A 20993-nucleotide genomic window follows, 5' to 3' on the forward strand; every position below is an offset into this window, starting at 1 on the left:
GAACATGTGGAGCTGACACTTGTGTTTGGAAACCTTCTAGTGGGCTCAGTGAGGATTTCCTTTACATTACAGACATAGAGTTTATTTGAAATTTCCACCCAAAATGTTTTACAAATAGAAAAACTTATAACTTGTTACAATATATACAATGGACCATCATTTTAATGTTTAACTTGTCCACAAATGATTTTATTTCCGCTAAAACTCTGATAACATGATTGTATTTCGCTGTTATAAACAATGAATATTATACTCTGATGTTGCATGAAAAGTGATGTAAGAAATGCTAAAATGTTGTAAGCTTTATTCTCCCATTTATGATCCTGTTGAAAATGTAGATTTTTGGGTTTTCCCATGGGGTGTGCTCGACGGAACTATCCGATATAGCTCTTTTTCGAGGTGCTTAGTGTCTAGTGGAAGACGAGCGCCTCTGAAAGCGTGTTATTTTGGACGGTTCTGCCACAACAATCATTTTGAGTCCCTCTTCAGCAACCATTTTGCACCGACCTCTCACGATTCTGGAAACACCATTTGCACAGCTGGTTTGTCACTCGTCTCTATAGATTACGATTTACATAGACCTTCGAATAGACGTGGCTTATGAGTAGTGACTCCACCTCTTAAAATATTGTTCACGTGCCTCTTAGAGCAACTCCAGCAGGCACCTTGCTTAACACATCATCCTATATTTGAGGGCCGAAGTTAAAAAAAACTTGCTCCAGAGCTCTCAAATTTAGAGTCCTCAAATTTAAGGGAGTCCTTGAATCTTTCCTCTGGCCCTCAGTCCAAGTTATAGTTGGCCAAACGGGCCGCACGACATGGCACTAGCATGGGCACGGCCCGGTCAGGCATGGCACTATGCATCACGGTAGACTAGCCGTGCCATGCCTGTTAGGGCTGTCGTGCCGCTGTGCCGGCCCAGGAACGGCACTATCAGGTATTAGCCATGCCGTGCCGTGTCACTGGGCATGGTGGCTCAGCAGTGCCCGTGCCGGCACTGGCACAATAAGTGATCAACACTTCAAACTGATCACAAACACAGCAGAGAACAAAATAATATTTTATTGGAAGCTTTAGTGCAATGGCTGCCTCATTAAAAACCTATCTAGGTAAAACTCACCCTTATAAGAAACCCTAAATAGGAAAAAAGAGTACAGCCCAGCTCCAATTATAAAGTTCATCAAAGTCTAGTCCATAGTCCATAATATTACAGTCCCATTACATAAATGATAACTAATCAAGATAAAGTTCTTCAAATGCTTCTTCAAGCTCCTTGTCCTCTACCATGTGTTGCAGCCGAGCTTTAGCAGCCTCCCAATCTTTGATGCAGGTCAGCATCTCTACCATTTCAGGCTTTAGCTTCCTCCGCCGCTCCTCGATGATCCTACCAGTCATACTAAAAGTGGATTATGAAGATATGGTTGAAACAAGAATAGTTAAAACATCTTTAGCCATGATTGACAGCACTGGATATGTGAGTTTGTGCTGATGCCACCAGTCCAAGATGTTAAAATCATCATCTAAATGGTTCACAGTGTCACAGTCCAAGTAAGAAACAAGTTTAGAAACATCAGAACTTGAAGAACTTGCAGCCTGCAGCAGGGCAGTTGCAGATGTATCTCTAGTCATGATTAGAGTAGCAGATGCAGTATGCATACCACCACCACCACCAACATCACTATCATCATCATAAAATTCATCCCAAGCAGACCTTTTTTTACCAGATAGGTTAGGAGGGGCAGTCCTCCTCAACCTAACACCTCCATATTTCTCCTCATACTTATTGTAGACATCAGTAAGTCGAGCTCTAGTGCTAACCTGGTAAGCACTATAATCTGTACTAGTAAGGGTACCCAACCTCCTAAGCACTCTAATGAAACCTTTAATTTTAGCTCTGGGGTCCAAGATGAATGCAAAAGAATAAAGCAAAGGTATGTCCCGCCAGTATTTATTATATTTGTCTATCATAGGTTGAACCACAGGTCTGATTTGATTATCATTAGCATAATTCTTTAGGTGCATAGCAATCTTAACAAGATAATGAATCATGAGTGGAGATGTAGGATAGTACACACCAGACAATGCACCTGTAGCATCATAAAATAGTTCAAGAAATTTAAACACTTTTTCTGCCATAGCCTAATGGTCATCAGTTAAAAGCAACTGACCACCTTTAGCCCTAGGATATTGAGCATGGACGAAAGTAGTGAATGAGACCTTATGTGGAAACAAATGCTTAAGCATTAGGTATGTAGAATTCCACCTAACTTCCATGTCCAGTTGAAACTTTCTAGGCCTAACACCAGTGACAATGCAGTAACTTTTATATGCAGCAATTCTCTGGTTAGATGAGTTTAAGAAAGATATTGCAATTCTAAATTTTTCAATCAAAGGCTTAAGAGTAGTTAGGTACTCCTTAACAATCAGATTGATAGTGTGACATGCACAACGCTGATGCAAGAACATAGAATTAACTGCATTGTCTAAATCACCACTATCATTAGATGATGCATTGACCACAACTTCAATACCAAGATATTTAGAAAGAACAGGTCTAAGTTTTTGCATGACTGATACACTAGATGATGCATTGTCCAAAGTAATAGCAAATACTTTTCTAGTCAAACCATAATCAGCAAGCATAGATGCAACAAGATCAGCAATGTTTTGTCCATTGTGGGAACAATCCATAAGCCTAAGACCAAGCACTCTCTTCTCTAGTTGCCAATCAGAGTTTATGTAGTGAGCAACAACACTAAGGTAGTCCTCTTTGGCATTACCAGACCAAATATCAGAGGTTAGACACACACAATTAACACTAGCAGAACTAACAGTCTCAACAAGCTTAACCTTCCAATCAGAGAAGTATTTAAGCATGTCTCTAGTGGTGGTTTGCCTAGAGACTGAAACAAATTTAGGATTATGAGCAGTTCTAATGTATTCATCAAATGCATATGATTCTCCCAAAGAGATAGGAACATCAAACCTAGCAAGCAATCGAACTAGTTGAGTACGAGCAATAATAGGGCAGTACTCCCAATTGCGCATACTACCATCAGGATTAAAAGAGATCTCTGATTGAGACATGCGAGTTTTTTCACGCCTCCTAGGGCATTTTGAAAGCTCTAGTTTGGTTTTGGTTAATTGATGAAACCCTAAGTGCTGACCTAGTTTATCAAAGTGATTATGAGATAGGTAGCACTACTCCAAGTGATGAAGCAATGACGAAGATCATGATAATGGTGATGGCGTGGTGATGATCAAATGCTTAAACTTGGAAAAGAAGAAAGAGAAAAACAAAAGGCTCAAGGCAAAGGTAAAATTGTTGGAGCCATTTTGTTTCCGTGATCAAGACACTTAGCGAGTGTGATCACATTTAGAATAGATAGCCGTAGTATTAAGAGGAGTGAAACTCATATCAAAATGCGGTTATCAAAATGCCACTAGATGCTCTAATTCATTGCATATTCATTTATGATCTAGTGGAGTACTAACACCCTTGAAAATGTTTGTGAAAATATGCTAACACATGTGCAGAAGTTGATACACTTGGTGGTTAGCACATTTGAGCAAGGGTGAAGAAGATAGAGAAGAAAGGAACTCAGTCTCACTATTTTCACTGTGACCAGACGCTGGTCTTGGGTGGACCGGCACGTCCGGTCAGGCATAGCAGTGAAGATGCCAGCGTTGGTCTATTGACCGGACGCTGGGTCTGAATTGACCGGACACTAGAAGTCTAGGTCCAGTCCAACTGATGGGTCAGCACAGTATCCAGGGTTTTGCACCGGACGCTGAGGTGTGTCCGGTCGAGGTGGACCGGACGCGTCCGGTCAAAGAAAACCTGGTTTGAAACCTTACTGTAAACGACCGAACGCTGGTGGTCCAGCGCCCGATCACTTATGTCGGAGCGTTCGGTCGCTACTTAGCCATTGTGATCGGGTGGTTCCTGTTGAATGGACAATGACACATGGCTTACATCGGTTGACCGGACGCTGGGTCTAGAGTCCGGTCAGTCTGACCGGAGCGTCCGGTCAGCCCACAGTGTGCCCAGTGAAGGGGTACAATGGCTCTATTTCTTGGGGGCTTCTATTTAAAGCCCCATGGCCGGTTGAAGCTCAAACTTCTTGCACATTTTCATTGACATAGGAACCTTATGAGCTTAGCCAAAGCCCTCCCACTCATCTCCATCATTGATCCATCATCTTTGTGAGATTGGGAGAGAATCCAAGTGCATTGCTTGAGTGATTGCATCTAGAGGCACTTGGTATTTGAGTTGCACTGTGGATTTCGCTTGTTTCTCTTGGTGGTTGCCACCACCTAGATGGTTGGAGCAGCGGTGAAGGATTAGCATGAGTTGGTGATTGTTCGTGGCCATCTCCGGTGATTGTAAGGGGAGTTGTACCTTCCCCGGTGGAGTGCCGAAAGGTAACTCTAGTAAATTGCTCGTGTCATTGAGTTACCTCACTTGTGGGTCGGTTCTTGCGGTGTCCTATCATGTGGACGAGGTTTGTAAAACACCTCTTAGCCGCCGAACCACCAAGTGTTGGTCCACACAACAGGGACTAGCGTGTTGTCAAGCACGTGAACCTCGGGAGAAAAATCGGTTGTCTCTTGTCATTTGCATTCTCCCAGTGATTGGCTTAATCTTCATCTTGTGATTGGTTCATCCCCCACATGACGGTATAATCACCCTACTCACTTGTTTACATTCTTGCAAACTAGTTGATACAAGCTCTTTAGTGTAATTAGAATTGAAAGCTTGCTTTATTATTTACATTCATCTAGTTGAGCTCTTTAGAGTAGCAAGTTTGAGAGCTCTTAGTGAGTAGTTACATAGCAAGTTTGGGTGCCTAAGTAATCATTGCAACTAGAATTGTTGGATAGGTGGGTTGCAACCCTTGTAGAGCTAGAGCAAGTTTGCATTACGCTATTTGTCATACTAATCAAATTGCTCTAGTTGATTTGTAGATTTTTAAATAGGCTATTCACCCCCCCTCTAGCCATATTAGGACCTTTCAAGTGGTATCGGAGCCATGGTCACTGTTTGATTGAAGGCTTAACAACCTCGATGTCAAATTATGGCTCAAGTTGTGTTCAACCATGTGGGGGGCAAACGACTTGAAGGTATTGGGAGAGAAGATCAAGGATGATGATGTCTCCCATCGATTCTTGATGTGCTTACCTCCAAGATTTGAGATGTTAAGATTACTCATCATAAGAGGAGGATTGAAGGACATTACCCCTAACCAAGTACTAGGTGATGTCATGACACAAGAGACATACCGTGTGGAAAGGGAGGGGGATGACAAGGATGACAAGAAGGAAGAAGAGGACAAGAAGAAGAAGAAGAGCATAGCATTCAAGGCTAGCTCATCATCATCTAAGAACAAGGGCAAGTCCAAGAAAGAATCAAGTGACGATGATGATCTTAGTGACATTGATGATGAAGCCATGGCCCTATTTGTGCGCAAGATGGGCAAATTCATGAAGAAGGGCTATGGTGCAAGAAAGAGAAGAGATCACACCAAGAGCAAAGAATATGTGAGAAGATGCTACAATTGCAAGAGCCCCAATCAAGTTGTAGCAAATTGTCCCTACAATAGTGATAATGATGAAGATGACAAGAAGAAGCACAAGAAAGATAAGAATGAAAAGAAGGAGAAGAGAATGACCTTCCAAAAGAAGAAGAAGGGTGGAGGTTATGTGGTCACATGGGATAGTGATGGCTCTTCAGATAGTGATAGCTCTAGTGATGATGACAAGAAATCTATCAAGAGAGCACTAGCAAGCATCGCCATCAACAAGAAGCTCTCCATCTTCGACACTCCATCGACATGTCTCATGGCAAAGCCTACCAAGGTAAAATATGATGAGAGTGATGATGATGAATGTGAAAGTGACTCTTGTAGGAATGATAATGATGATGATGAGGAGGAGGAGGAGTACTCCAAGGAGGAGCTCTTGGACATGTGTGAGCAAGTGCACGCTTGCAATGAGATGAAGAGAAAGGAGTGCAAAGAATTGCGCAAGAAAGTAAAATTTCTTGAGCAATCCTTTAATGAGCTCAATGCCACTCATGAGGGGCTAATGGATGCCCATGAGAAGCTTGGCAAAGCTCACTCTAAGCTTGAAAAGGCTCACTCCTCTCTCATTGAGCAAGTCAAGAAGGAGGAAGCCAAGAAGGAGCAAGTGATAGTAACATGTGATGTGGGACTAACATGTGATCTTATTGATGAATCTTTTCATGAACCCATTATTGTTGCTCCTACTAACACTTCTTGTAACACAACTATTACCACTCCACCTATGAATGATACATCACTAATGGTGGAAAATGAAACCCTCAAGAAGGAGGTGAATGAGCTCACTCATGCCTTAGGCAATGCCTATGGTGGAGATGCCTGCTTGTTCAAGTGCTTGGGTAGCCAAATGTTTTCTCTCAACAAAGAGGGATTAGGCTATACCCCCAAGAAAGGCAAGGTGGCCTTTGTCACTCCCAAAGTTAGCTTTGTGAAGGGCAATGGTCGGTTTTGCAATAGATGCAAGCAAGTTGGGCATATACAGCAAAATTGCAAGATTAACAAGAACAAGCTACCTAATATATCCTCAATTAAATTTGATTCTTGTTACATGCTTTTTAAGGGTGTCAATGGTGTGAAGGCTAAGTTCATTAGTACACCAATTGTGGGCTCGAAGAAGAAGGCCATTTGGGTACCAAAGACCTTGGTGACTAACCTACAAGGACCCAAGTAAGTTTGGGTACCTAAAAAGAATTGATCTTCTTTTATAGGTAAATTATAAAGCCGGAGGAAGGCATTGGGAGCTTGATAGTGGGTGCACACAACACATGACTGGTGATCCAAGAATGTTCAATTCAATCAATAAAAGCAAGAGCAATGGGATTGATAGTATCACATTTGGTGGCAATGGCAAAGGCAAGGTCAAAGGGCTTGGTAAGATTGCAATATCCAATGATTTGAGCATTTCCAATGTGCTACTAGTAGAGAGCTTGAACTTCAACCTATTGTCGGTAGCTCAATTGTGTGATCTTGGTTTCAAGTGCATATTTGGTGTGGATGATGTAGAGATCATAAGTGTGATGGCTCTAACTTGATATTCAAAGGATTTAGATATGAGAATCTATACTTAGTTGATTTCAATGCTAGAGAAGCTCAATTGTCAATATGTTTGATCACTAAGTCTAGCATGGGTTGGTTATGGCATAGAAGGCTTGGTCATGTTGGAATGAAACAATTGAATAAATTGATTAAGCATGACTTAGTTAGAGGCTTGAAAGATGTCACATTTGAGAAGGATAAGCTATGTAGTGCATGTCAAGCCGGAAAGCAAGCTGGTAATACACATCCTAAGAAGAGCATGATGAGCACATCTAAGGCATTTGAGTTGATGCACATGGACTTGTTTGGACCAACCACATACACTAGCATTGGTGGAAACAAATATGGATTTGTGATTGTGGATGATTTCACTAGATACACGTGGGTGTCCTTTCTTGTTGACAAGAGTGCTGTGTTTGCAACATTCAAATCATTTATCAAAGGCATTCACAATGAGTTTGAAACAACAATCAAGAAAGTTAGAAGCAACAATGGAAGTGAGTTCAAGAACACTAGAATTGATGAGCTATGTGATGAATTTGGAATTAGACATCAATTTTCGGCCAAGTATACTCCTCAATCAAATGGGCTAGTTGAAAGAAAGAATAGAACCTTAATTGATATGGCAAGATCAATGTTGAGTGAGTACAATGTGAGTCATTCATTTTGGGCCGAAGCAATCAACATGGCTTGCTACTATAGCAACTGACTCTATTGTCACCCCATGATGGAGAAGACACCTTATGAGCTATTGAATGGAAGAAAGCCCAACATAGCATACTTTCGGGGTTTTGGTTGTAAATGCTATATATTGAAGAAAGGCACTAGATTAAGCAAGTTTGAAAAGAAATGTGATGAAGGTTTCTTGCTTGGTTACTCCACTACTAGCAAAGCTTATAGAGTTTGGAATTTGGCTAGTGGTACTCTTAAGGTGGTTCATGATGTGGAGTTTGATGAAACAAATGGTTCCTAAGAGGAAGATGAGAATCTAGATGATGTAAGAGACACTCAATTGGTCAATGCAATGAAGAACATGGACATTGGTGAGTTAAGGCCTAGAGTGGTGATTGATGTTGAAGATGACAAGAATCAAGTGCTCTCTAACTCAAATGTGCAAGCTAGTGGTTCTCATGATCAAATCCAAGCAAGCACTAGTAATGGCAATGTGCAAAATCAACAAATAGCTAGTTCATCATCTCAACCAAGTGATCAATTAAATGCTAGCAATCAAGTGCAAGTGCTTCAACCAACCAATGTTGCAAGAGATCATCCATTGGACATTATCATTGGTGATATTTCAAGAGGTGTGCAAACAAGATCAAGATTGGTTTCATTTTGTGAGCATTTCTCATTTGTGTCATCCATTGAACCTAAGAAGATAGATGAAGCTTTGAGGGATGTTGATTGGATCAATGCTATGCATGAAGAGCTAAACAACTTCACAAGAAACCAAGTATGGGATTTAGTTGAGAGGTCTAAGGATCATAATGTGATTAGAACCAAGTGAGTCTTTAGGAACAAGCAAGATCAAGATGGGATAGTAATAAGGAACAAAGCAAGATTAGTGGCTCAAGGTTACACTCAAGTTGAAGGTCTTAACTTTGGAGAAACATATGCCTCGGTTGCAAGATTAGAAGCAATTAGGATCTTGCTAGCTTATGCTTGTGCTCACAACATCAAGTTGTACCAAATGGATGTGAAAAGTGCATTTCTCAATGGGTACATCAATGAGCTTGTGTATGTTGAGCAAGTTTTGAGGATGAAAAGAAACCCAACCATGTTTATAAGTTGAGAAAGGCTTTATATAGATTGAAGTAAGCACCTAGAGCATGGTATGAGAGATTGAGGGATTTCCTACTCTCTAAGGGATTCAAGATGGGAAAGGTTGACACCACTCTCTTCACCAAGAAGCTTGGCAATGACTTGTTTGTAATGCAAATCTATGTTGACGATATCATCTTTGGATCAACAAATCAAGAATTTTGTGAGGAGTTTGGCAAGATGATGGCAAGTGAGTTTGAGATGTCTATGATTGGAGAGCTTAGTAACTTCCTTGGTCTTCAAATCAAGCAAATGAAGAATGTCACATTTGTGAGTCAAGGCAAGTATATCAAGGACATGCTCAAGAAGTTTGAAATGGATGAGAGTAAAGCTATTAGTACACCAATGGGGACAAGTGGAAGCTTAGATAGTGATGCTAGTGGCAACATGGTGGATCAAAAGATGTATCGGTCTATGATTGGAAGTCTACTCTATGTGACCGCATCAAGGCCGGATGTAATGTTTAGTGTATGCATGTGTGCTAGATTTCAAGCCTCACCAAGAGAAAGTCATTTGAAGGCAACTAAGAGAATATTGAGGTACTTGAAGCATACACAACATGTTGGATTATGGTATCCCAAAGGAGCAAGATTTGAGTTGATTGGATATTCGGATTCCGATTATGCGGGATGCAAAGTTGAGGGAAAGAGCAAATTGGGCACATGTCAACTATTGGGAAAATCACTTGTGTCTTGGTCATAAAAGAAGTAAAATAATGTAGCACTTTCAACCGCCGAAGGAAAATCACTTGTGACATGTTTATGGGCTTGTAAACCTATTGTTTGATTTAGAAAATGAGCTATAAGTGTTTAACTCAACATGGTACAAGATAACCTTTATTTGGAGGTGTGAAGAAGCTTGTCCTTGGATCAAACCGAGTTAAATATCTTTTGCAAGTAATCTAGATTGAACCAAATTGGGAAAATGATCCTCATTTCACATTGTTTCACCCCAACCTATCTATAATTTGAGGTCACCTTTTGTGCTAATTGTTGACTTTGATAATCCTACCCTATCTATACTTTAAGCCTTTGTGGTCATTGATGACAAAGGGGGAGAAATAGTGTACAAAGATAGTGAAAAGACAACAAAGAAACAAAGGGGGGGAGATAAATGACAAAGGAAGGGGATCAATTAAAATTTTGAGCATACAAGTAGGGGGAGCAAGCTCATGAACTTGTATGGTGCATTTGAATGTGCATTACATATGTTTGCTTGCATGGCATAAGTTTTCATTTCAAATATCCATGCTTGTGTGGTGTATGCCAGTTGTAGGTTTGAATGTTGAAATGAAAAACTAGCATGCATAGGCTAAAGTAACTAGACCTATGTTCATCCTATGGAAACTAGACCCTTGTTTGTAATATTGATCTCATGAGGTATTCTAGTTTTTGTGTATGTCTAGTTACTAATGGTGCTAAGGATGGTATATTGGTGCACTCCGATTGGTATCATGCTTCAAAGGTCCATGTCTTATACCTTAGCATCGTTTGGTAGAAATTGTCTCCTATATTTCCTATCTAAACATATGTGCAAAGCTTCAATCCAAACTCTTAGCACATATGTAGGGGGAGCAATTGCTATCATATGGAGTTCATGAAACTTGTCCATATCCTTTAACACCTGGTAAATATACTTGGGCAAGCAACATGGATTCAAATGAACTTTAATTCATATCTTTGTATAAGGGTTGTCATCAATTACCAAAAAGGGGGAGATTGAAAGCTCTAGTTTGGTTTTGGTTAATTGATGAAACCCTAAGTGCTAACCTAGTTTATCAAAGTGATTATGAGGTAGGTAGCACTACTCCAAGTGATGAAGCAATGACGAAGATCATGACAATGGTGATGGCATGGTGATGATCAAATGCTTAAACTTGGAAAAGAAGAAAGAGAAAAACAAAAGGCTCAAGGCAAAGGTAAAATTGTTGGAGCCATTTTGTTTATGTGATCAAGACACTTAGCGAGTGTGATCACATTTAGAATAGATAGCCGTAGTATTAAGAGGAGTGAAACTCGTATCGAAATGCGGTTATCAAAATGCCACTAGATGCTCTAATTCATTGCATATGCATTTAGGATCTAGTGGAGTACTAACACCCTTGAAAATGTTTGTGAAAATATGCTAACACATGTGCACAAGTTGATACACTTGGTGGTTAGCACATTTGAGCAAGGGTGAAGAAGATAGAGGATAAAGGAACTCAGTCTCACTGTTTTCACTATGACCAGACGCTGGTCTTGGGTGGACCGGCATGTCCGGTCAGGCGTAGCAGTGAAGATGCCAGCGCCGGTCTATTGACCGGACGCTGGGTCTGAATTGACTAGACGCTGGAAGTCCGGGTCCGGTCCAACTGACGAGTCAGCACAGTATCTAGGGTTTTGCACCGGACGCTGAGGTGTGTCCGGTCGAGGTGGACCGGACGCGTCTGGTCAAAGAAAACCTGGTTTGGAACCTTACTGTAAATGACCGGACGCTGGTGGTCCAGCGCCCGGTCACTTATGCCAGAGCATTCGGTCGCTACTTAGCCGTTGCGATCAGGTGGTTCCTGTTGAATGGACAATGACACGTGGCTTACATTGGTTGACCGGACGCTAGGTCTAGAGTCCGGTCAGTCTGATCGGAGCGTCCGGTTAGCCCGCAGTGTGCCTAGTGAAGGGGTACAATGGCTCTATTTCTTGGGGGCTTCTATTTAAAGCCCCATGGCCGGTTGAAGCTCAAACTTCTTGCACATTTTAATTGACATCGCAACCTTGTGAGCTTAGCTAAAGCCCTCCCACTCATCTCCATCATTGATCCATCATCTTTGTGAGATTGGGAGAGAATCCAAGTGCATTGCTTGAGTGATTGCATCTAGAGGCACTTGGTATTCGTGTTGCGCTGTGGATTTCGCTTGTTTCTCTTGGTGGTTGCCACCACCTAGACGGTTGGAGCAGCGGTAGAGGATCGGCATGAGTTGGTGATTGTTCATGGCCATCTCTGGTGATTGTAAGGGGAGTTGTACCTTCCCCGGCGGAGTGCCAAACGGTAACTCTAGTAAATTGCTCGTGTCATTGAGTTACCTCACTTGTGGATCGGTTCTTGTGGTGTCCTATCATGTGGATGAGGTTTGTGAGACACCTCTTAGCCGCCGAACCACCAAGTGTTGGTCGACACAATGGGGACTAGCGTGTTGGCAAGCACGTGAACCTCGGGAGAAAAATCGGTTGTCTCTTGTCATTTGCATTCTCCCGGTGATTGACTTAATCTTCATCTTGTGATTGGTTCATCCCCCACACGGCGGTATAATCACCCTACTCACTTGTTTACATTCTTGCAAACTAGTTGATACAAGCTCTTTAGTGTAATTAGAATTGAGAGCTTGCTTTATTATTTACATTCATCTAGTTGAGCTCTTTAGAGTAGCAAGTTTGAGAGCTCTTAGTGAGTAGTTACATAGCAAGTTTGGGTGCCTAAGTAATCATTGCAACTAGAATTATTGGATAGGTGGCTTGCAACCCTTGTAGAGCTAGAGCAAGTTTGCATTACGCTATTTGTCATACTAATCAAATTGCTCTAGTTGATTTGTAGATTTTTAAATAGGCTATTCACCCCCCCCTCTAGCCATATTAGGACCTTTTGATTTATCCCTATGCCGAGTGAGGTGACCAGTGCCACCACTAGAGAGCCTAGAGTATTCCTTAGAGCAATGGATGCACTTAGCTCCATACCTGACCTTCTTACCTTTCACTGTTTTGAAGAGTTTCTTGAAATCAAGCCACACTATCGAGGTAGAGGGACGTGACCGCTTGCCATTATTCTCTTCCCCGTCCTCTGCTTGATCATCGCAGGGCTCGAGGACGATGGGAGCTTGAACGTTACTGTCGAACAGCTCCACGGCATCCTCGCGCAGGTCGTCCTCGTCATCATCTCCGGCCAACCCACACAACCACCTCTATTGGTTGGACCCGACCTCAAGCGTCTCGTCGTCGGATCTAGCCATCGCCACTCGTCGGTGCCCCGGTCCCTCAATGGCTTCAGACAAAATAGAGCAAGGGTTAGTACAGATTGAGGGTTAGGGTGAGGGTTAAGGTTAGGGTTATGGACTTACCTTCAAAGCCGAAGCACTAGAGTCGTTGGCGAGATCGGCGAGGCATGGATCCGGTGAGCACAGACGACGAGGGACGGATCCGGCGAGGAAACCGATGGATCTAGAGAGGAAATAGACAGATCCGACAAGGTCGACGACGGATCCGACGAGGACAAAGTGAGATCAAGGGTTAGGGTTAGGGATTGTGCTAGTGCCGGCCAGCTATTCCAACGGCCGGATCCAACAGTCCGATGGGAGCGAGGCTAGAGATCCGACGGATCCGGCGAGGAAATCGATGGATCCAGCGAGGAAACCGATGGATCCAGCGAGCTCAACGACGGATCTAGTGAGGACAAAGAGAGATCAAGGGTTAGAGTTAGGGATTGAGCAAGGATTAGGGTTAGGGATTGTGCCAGTGTCGGCCAGCGATGGCTCCAGAGGCCACCGGAGAGTAAGAAGAAGAGAGAAAGTCGGAGGCGAGAGAGGAGAGCGAGTCGCCGACATGGCGACGCCGACTCACCGAGAGAGGAGAGCAAGGCGAGAGAGGAGCGGGCGAGACGGCGCTGCGGGGAGAGCCGAGAGAGGAGAGCCGAGAGCGAGGCGAGAGAGACAGAGAGTGAGACTAAGTCTCTGAGAGCATATGAATTAGGGCAACGGAGACTGAGAGCGAGGCGAGACTGCGACCGCGAGAGCGCTGCGGTTTTATAGCCCATGATTCCAACGGCCGGATCCAACGATCGGATGGGAGCGACGCCGGGATCCAACAGCCACCTACGGCCGAGTCGGCCCATATAGCGTGCCGTGCCCAGGCCGGCACTGTGGGCCAGAATGATGGCCTAGGCACGGCACTAAGGCCGGGCCATGCCAGGCACTGGCACGAAGGCCGTCGGGCCGGGCTGTTCCTGGGCCGTGCTGATTCATGTCGTTCTTGGGCCAGCTCGTAGTGCCCGGGCCAAATGGCCAACTATAGTCCTAGTGGCTCTAGCCCAGGCCCTCAAATCACAGTTGGCGCTGGTTTCCATCACGCGGGCTTTCTTCCTGCTCGCGACCGAACGCCGCACGCGCCGCCGCTTCCTTTTCCCGCTCGCGCTGCTTCCTCCCCGTCGACATGGCGCCCGCATCTTCCTCCACCTTGCGCTCGGAGCTTCCTCTCCCCTGCATCTAGCTCACGCGCAGCCCCCTTCCCGTCCTCCCGCGAGCAGGAAGGAAGACGGCGCCGCCGGATCCGCTAGAACTGACCAGCGCAGCCAGGCTCTTTCCTCTCCCCGGCTGCTTCCGCTCCCGGCCGGCTCCCTCCCCTCCCCTGCAGCTGTGCTCGCGGGCAGGCCCCTACCCCATCTGCCGCGCACTCTGGATCTATGGGAAGGGACCGGCGCTGCATCTCTACAAGGTCACGACCGGCGCTGCATCTCTGCATCTCACGAGCGGCCCCGCCATCCCCGTCCGTGCGCTCAGCAGGAGCAACACCACCAGCGGACGTGACCCTGCTCCATCCTCTCCAAGGTAACAGGCATGCTCCATCTTTTCTTACTTTATTTTTGGGTACATCCGCTGACAAGTAGTAGCAGTATTACTTTTCTATTGGTTTGATCATCCGCATAAATGGAATAGCATGTGTTAACTTCAGAAATGTCATGTTGTAGCAGTAGCAGCAGTACATATAATTTAGTAGTAGTCTTCCGGGTGTCTTCTGAAGTTTCTGAAGATCCTTGTAGCATATGTGACTAGTTCAGATCCTTGTAGCATGTGTTAACTTCAGAAATGATGCATAAACGTAAACTGTACTGTATTGTATATGTGATTCAAATTGATACGTATATGTGCTTTTTTTGCACAGTTTGGAATATGTCACAGGGAGGTAATTGGTCACGGATGGTGTCTGACGATGTTGACGTTGATGACATTGCAATTTTACCCATTGGTACCCAGCCTAGTCAACCTAATGTTGTAAAGAGGATGCCAATCCGTGCTGCCAACTACACTCCAGAGGAAGGTCTCCAATTATGTGAATCATGGGAGAACATAAGTTTGGATCCTATCACTGGAAATGAGCAACCTAGCAAAGCGTATTGGAAGCGAATTCATGAAAACTTTCATGCCAACAAAACAATTGTATCTGATAGGAATGCAAATTCTTTGGAGCATAGGTGGGGGATAATTCACAAGGAATGTCAGAAGTTTCAAGGCTTATTTGAGGAGGTTGAGCGCCGCCATCCTAGTTGTGTGCCCTACCAGGACCATGGAAGAATTGTTTTTATTAAGATGTTGCATCATTTATTTAATAATTTTTTTCTAACACATGTCTTCCATTTCAGTTGCTAGAAGCTCAAACAGCATATATAGAAAAAGATCCAAAGAAGAAGGGGTTTCCTTTCCTCCATTATTGGTTGAAGCTCAAACCCCTGACTCCACCATGCCTAGCAGTAAAAGGCCTATGGGGAGGAAGCAAGCAAAGGAGAAGTAAAGAAAGGAGGAGAACCAACAAATTATAACTTGATAGAGAAATTTCTTAAAGAGAAAGAATCTGTGCGACAGGATAGGTGGCAAGAGAGCAAGGTGCTGCATGAGCGCAAATTATCACTTGAAGAGCGCAAGATTGCAAATGAGGAGAAGAAGACCCTATGAGAGCAAGAACAAAAGGTTATGTTTTGTGACCTTGACACATTGGACCCCTCCCAAAAGACATGTGATAGCAATTAGGGCTTAGATTGCAACTGAAAAGATGGCGACGTTTAACAACACTTTCGGTGGTAGCAGTGGAGGACATGAAGCTAGTGGCGGAGGAGAAATTTGATATTCATTGTTATGTTTTGGTTTAGGACTATGTGCCTTTTCATTTGATAATGATGTCATGAACTATTACTATGTGTCTTTTGATTTGTGATCGAATGTCGTCAAATTTGGACCAAATTTATGTTTGAATTTAAATTTGAATATTTGTATTTTCAGTCATATTTTTAAGTATGGTGCTTTAGAGTTGCAGTTTAAATAAATTATTATAAAGTGTGATGTTCTCAAATACATATGCATATAGTGCATGAGAAAATAGAAGCAATTGAGAAGTAGGGGCCCTGTTTTGGGGCTGCTGGAGTTCAGTCCAGAAAACAGAGCTCTCAAAAGTAGGGGCAACCCAATGAAAAGTAGGGGCCTTGTTTTGAGGGCTATTGTTGGAGTTGCTCTTACGTATATACTACTGGATCATTTTTGGGCCAGTAAAAAGGCCTTAGCGCTTGCTAGGTAGGAAGCTAGTTAGCATTTCCTCTGAAAATGCTAATCAACTTAAATGAAACAGAATAAATGGAAGTAGATGATCCTGGAAGCAACATATGTAGACCTTTCATATACAGCGCTGACAGCTAGAACTTGTGAAGTAGTGATGTAAACATCTAAAACAAAACCATCAGAAGAACTACAGCAACGTGACGTCTTCAAAAGTGAAAACTACTTACTAAATGGAAGTAGATGATCCTGAAGCAACATATGTAGACCTTTCATATACAGCGCTGACAGCTAGAACTTGTGAGGTAGTGATGTAAACATCTAAAACAAAACCATCAGAAACGTGATGTCCTCAAAAGTGAAAACTACTTACCATTTTCCTTACCTTTGGCATAAAAATCTTCTGTTCCGCAAAACCTGAAAACTGATCGAAGCTGATTTTGCAGCCGGTGGTGGCCCACACGCGCCATGAGACGCGAATGGGCCTGAACTCACGTACTGGGCCGCTACTGCAGCTGCTCCGGGAGGGCTGGACGCGAAGCAACACATTTGGGCCATGCAAAGCAATGTGCAGTGTGCTAGCTTGCCCCAACGAAGGTTCCCTCGGTTCAGCCGAAATCAGGTGGAATCCTGGCTTCTTCCACATATCGTGCGATCATTTTTCCTTATCCACGTGGGTGAATTATTATAATTATTCTATATCTAATATTAAAATTATTCTATATATAATATTAAAAAATTTTCCTTATGTTTTTCACTCTCTGTTCCCATCAGTCCCTCCCTCCCTCCTCCATGATTTCTTACTCTTATTCTTCGTACCGCGTTCAAAGCTACAAAATAATTATTGGCGCCGCAACACTCGTATCATTAAGATCCCATTTGGCACAGCTCAGCTTCATCATGTAAGCTGTTGTTTTTTTTTTTGCAAAATAGATTCATGAGCAACTTTTTTGTTGAAGCTGAGTTATTTTGTAACAAGTGTTTGGTAAAACAGCTTTACGTGATGGAACAATGAATAGAATGACTATAATATGGGAGATGAAGCTAGGATAATCTACTTTTTTAGCTTCATCCCAAGTAATATCTTTATGAGAGGAGGAAAAAAACAGCTTCGCCTATAAAGCTGTTTTTGAAATGAGTGTTTGGCAAAATAAACAGCTCATGAAGCTGTTGTGAGCTATGTCAAACAGGCCCTAACATGTGGCTTAGCCATCTGAACCCATTCATGTTGCCCCGCGCGTGTGGATGTGTCTTAACTTCCACCTTTCTTAGACCCACAACATTACACATGTGTGTGCACAAAATAGGCTACACTGCTAGTTTTTAAATTTGGATTGGAGAAACATAGCCAAGCTAGTTTTCCTGCTTCTGGTCAGAAAACAGGGCAACCCGGTCCAGCCAACATTCGAAACCCGGCCTAACCTTATCATCAGCCTAAAATGGCTGTCAACAATGTACTACTACTAATTATACTCCAAGGTACACACACTCGGCGAATTAATTTATAACTACTCTTAATCGCTCTTAGATGCGGGGAAGTAACTGTCATGTGCCAAGTGTTATACCCCACCTATATATCGTTATCGACTTATCGGTTATGCAATGATCACCCATCTCCGTGCAAGTGAGAAACAAGCCAAGAAAACCAGCTCTCATGATCAAACACACGATCGCCGGCCGCCATGATTACCTCCACGGCCGGCATGGCAGAGATTTGGCGCAAGCGCAACTCCCTGTGTGTGGGAACCAAATGTCCCATTGCTACAGCAGTGCATGCAGTATGGTGGTGGATCCTGGCCATGATTCACAGGCTTGCTGAACTGCCGAGCTAGGCCACTCCGATCCACACTCATGCTGCCTCTGGCTTCGCCGCCAAGCAGAGACGGCCAGAGAGCGCACGAATGGGCATGGGAGCCCCTCGTCCGGCCGGTCCACTCTGTATGGATGCAAAGTGAGCCGTGGCTTCCACACTAAACTAAGCGTCATTCCATGTACCAACCAGCATTACTGCTTCGTCACCTAGCGTCAACTCACTGCTTGTCTTCCTCACCCAATGCCAACTCAGTATTTATCTTTCCCTCAAAAAATAAAAAACTCGCTATTTATCCTAGGGATCTCTTTATCATACCGCCAACCAGCATTTATATATGCATGCATGTTTACTTCCAGAATTACAAAATCCTAATATATTATATTACATTAAGTATTTTCTTCCGTCCAAAAAAAATGTAATTCTTATTTGTCGAGAAGTCAAACAGTTTAAACTTTGATTGAAATTATATAAAAAAATATTAATATTCATGATACAAAATAACTACTATTGATTAATTATCGAATATATTTCCGCAGTAAGCTTTATTGAAGACACAAATGTTAATACTATTCGTTATAAACTTGGTCAAACTTAAACTTACATTTTTAGAATTGATATTAAGCTGGCGGTATACTTCTACACAGTTGAGAGCCCAAGATCCAAATTTCATTCAGTAGTTGGAAATATTGGAATTTTTTACTGGGATTTGGGATTTCTCTAGATTTCAATTTCTAGATGAGGAAAATTGAACTCCAAACTCTTTGGTTTCCACGTACTCTAGGTTGTGGAACTAGAAATTCAAACCTAGAGCAAGGTTCAAACAAAAATTAAAAAATCACAATTTGATTTTCCGAGGAAAGTTAAAACTTGGAAAAATCCAACATTTTTCAAACTATTGGATGTCTAGGTGTTTTGAAATTATGAAGCCCAAGATTTAGAATTTGCAAATCAACACTTTAAAAGTCCAGGATTTTAAAATTGTAACTTTTATTTGAAATTATATGCCCCATTTAATTTATTTTCAGTCTTCTGAAGTTGAAAGTGGATTTTGATATGTTCGAATGAGTTTAAGACTTCTGTAATGTATAACAAAAAATATTAAAATTGCAAACTATATATTCTAGAATTCATGGAACCGAACTTGATACTAAGGGGCCGTTTGGATCATTTCATTTAGAGGAATTGAAATCTACTTAATAAACTAGGCTATTTGGCTTGGAATTTGACATTCCACCACTTTCTAAAGTTCACATATAAGACTATCTCGAATTCATAGGGTGGGAGATGGAAATAGATTCTATAGATCATCATGCTATATATATTTCTAATTTGCAACTTATAACACGCTCTTCAACTCACTCCCCCTATGCTAGAAATACAAAACATAAGTATCTCTCTCGTATAGCTAATAATAATATACAAATATAATCCATATACAACCATATTAGCTTAATTAATTTATATCTAGATTATGTTTATTAAAATGAATTCAATTTTTAAGGATCCAAACATGGCATAACAGAATCTTATAGGTTTTAGGCCCCGTTCGCTTCGCTGAAAAAACAAGTTGAAACACTGTTCTGGCTGATTTGTTATGAGAGAAAAATATTGTTCCAGCTGAAAAACAAGCTGAAAAAGACGGATTATAAGAGAAACGAACAGAGCCTTAAGATCAACCACGAATAACAAATTAACAAGTGCAACCTGAAGTTGGCGTGCTGGCCTACTACAAAAGATGGTCCGTAAGAGTTCCGGAAAGAAGGACGTGACACATTATATGTGATCCTGCTGTTTTGGCAATTATATATGTGGGAAGGACTGCTGGGGTGTTCAACCACAGGCTGACAGCATTATGCGAGAAGCTTGTTTGGTAGCCTTTGTAGATCCTGGATAAGCGAGACAAAGCTAAGTGCATGGATTCGATAAATAGAAAATAAGCTGCCGTTTGGCCAAGCTTCGCCCATGCTAGCTGCTCGTCGCGGGAGCCGAAGCTGGAGCTCCTCTGGCGGACACGCAGAAGCGCTCCTCCGGCCGGCGCGTTTGGTGTGACTCCGCTGACTGAGCTGCCATGAAGCCGGAGCCGGAGCGCGACCAAACAGTCCCTAAGAGTGTTTTGGTTGGCTATACAGCCTTATACTTTGAATCTTTGAAGGTGTTTGGTTGCATGCATATATATATATAGATATAGTGAACCTACACCTAACGCTGATGAGTGGGCCTGTAGCATATATAATGCATCCAACAGACCTGCATGAGTAGAAAAGCTCAATTCAGATGTATTTTTTTTCGAAAACTCAGCAAGAGATTTGCTAAGTTAATTTATTAGAAGGAGTTAAAAGAACACTCAGTAAGAGATTAAAAGAGCTCCTCGACTCTCCATGGCTCGCTGGCCAGGGTTAGGGAAACCGAACCAAAGGCCACCGTTGAAAACTGAACTACTAATAAATTGATACATATTGTGCGAATGTCAGCTTGTATAGTTCAATGTCTTCCTTTATATATATAAAAAAAAAGGCCAATTGCAGTGGTTTGTAGTGACGAATGCTTCCACAATACTAGAATGGGGCATGTGTTTTACTGGAAATGCTCCGGTACTCCTCTATTAGGAAACTACACGCATCTTAAAGCAGCTACCGAATTAATTAATTAATTAATTTCTCAATTAGGAGTACTATAACCAGGGTCCCAAAACGAGCCCAGCCCAAGTGGATCCCGTATCCATCTCCCTCCAGATCAGCCTTTTCTTGATGACGTCCACAGTTGCAGGTAGGAAAGGACGGCCATGGCTCATGGCTGTATCGTGGACACCACCGGGCGCCGCCCGAGGCTGCTCCTTGTAATAGCCTGATTACTGAACAATTCCAATAATTCGCAGTTGATAACAGCGGGACGATGTGCACGCAGTTGATAATTGTCCTCTTCGCTGTTGCAGGGGATGTGAAGGCAGCCATAC

General features: G+C 42.7%; 1 pseudogene; it reads left to right on the top strand.

Annotated features, from left to right (window-relative positions):
- The first annotated feature begins 13869 nt into the window (after positions 1 to 13869).
- On the top strand, positions 13870 to 15708 carry LOC136499731 (uncharacterized; annotated as a pseudogene).
- Positions 15709 to 20993: the final 5285 nt, after the last annotated feature.

Source organism: Miscanthus floridulus, chromosome 13, assembly GCF_019320115.1.
Source record: "Miscanthus floridulus cultivar M001 chromosome 13, ASM1932011v1, whole genome shotgun sequence".
Classification (NCBI taxonomy): Eukaryota; Viridiplantae; Streptophyta; class Magnoliopsida; order Poales; family Poaceae; genus Miscanthus; species Miscanthus floridulus.